Below are 1377 nucleotides of genomic sequence, written 5' to 3'. Positions count from 1 at the left end.
AGTCTATATAAGATAAGGGGATGAGCACACTCCGTACACAATGCTAAGAGAGACTCGCTCCTGCCTTCCGCTTGACCTAACATATACTGTTCATTTTATACTGGGTCATTTTGTTGAAGTATTTATTGGATGTCAACTAATTCTGAAGGTCTTGTCCATAGTCCGACCAGTACATTTAGGAAGAATGCTTTCCATTCAAAAAAGTGTTTTTTAACCAGCGTTTTTGAAATCTAGTTCATGCGACAATAGCCGTTTTTTTCTGATTCATCAATTTTGGAGTTTTTGTTGTTGTAAAACTCCAGCTTGGAGTGGGCCGAATAGTTTTTAGATGTATCCGGCCCAGTCTGGACATAACCTTTGTGCGTGAGGTCGTGCTGAGGTCTGTTTTTGTAGTTTATAGGATTAACTGGCTACATTCAGAAAGATACAAACACAAACACACACACAGACACAACCACACAAACACATCAACACACACACACACACACACACACACACACACACACACACACACACACACACACACACACACACACAGACACACACACACACACAATCATGCAACCACACACTGTCACACATGCATACTTAACCACAATCACACATGGGTTTGTACACAGATTCCCAGACACATCCATAAAACCCAAACACATCCAAACACACACTCACACACACACACACACACACACACACACACACACACACACACACACACACACACACACACACACACACACACACACACACACACACACACACACACACACACACAGACACACACACAAACACTCGTGGACATGTGTGTTCTTAGACATTCTTAGTCACCTGCACTGCTCCCCAGACAATGATTATGTTTACGTGCACAGCTAAACCTGGCTTGTTTAGCTGTGCAAAGTTTGAGTCACTTTTCCAGTGAGTTAACAGATAAATGAACGCGTTTAGATTGCCGCTAACATGACCAGGTTAGAGTTATTCAGGGTTAACGAAAGTAAGGTCGGTTGAAGAAGGGAAAGTGTGCCAAGTCCAACAATAACATTTGAGGAGAACGACACGGTATGCATCAACAGTTATTGATTCGGTTTGGATTTAGATCCTTGTGTTGATTTGCAACCCAGTATATACTGATGGCATAATGACTGCATAGAACACTTTACAACTGTTAGTATTTACGTTGCACAGCTTGTGCAATGTAACAGAGACCCAAGACAATGAGCTGTGCCATAATTTCGTGAGCTGTACCTGGATACAGGGTGATTTACCCCCCCTTTGGTGAGTTATACCCCCATGCGGTGACTTTTACCCCCGGACAGTGATTTATATTTCCATGCAGTGAGTTTTACCCCCCTACAGTAAGTTATACATCCATGTAATGAATGT

The sequence above is a fragment of the Gadus chalcogrammus genome, chromosome 3 (genome assembly GCF_026213295.1).
Source record: "Gadus chalcogrammus isolate NIFS_2021 chromosome 3, NIFS_Gcha_1.0, whole genome shotgun sequence".
NCBI lineage: Eukaryota > Metazoa > Chordata > Actinopteri > Gadiformes > Gadidae > Gadus > Gadus chalcogrammus.
Note: the sequence above shows the minus strand (reverse complement) of the source record.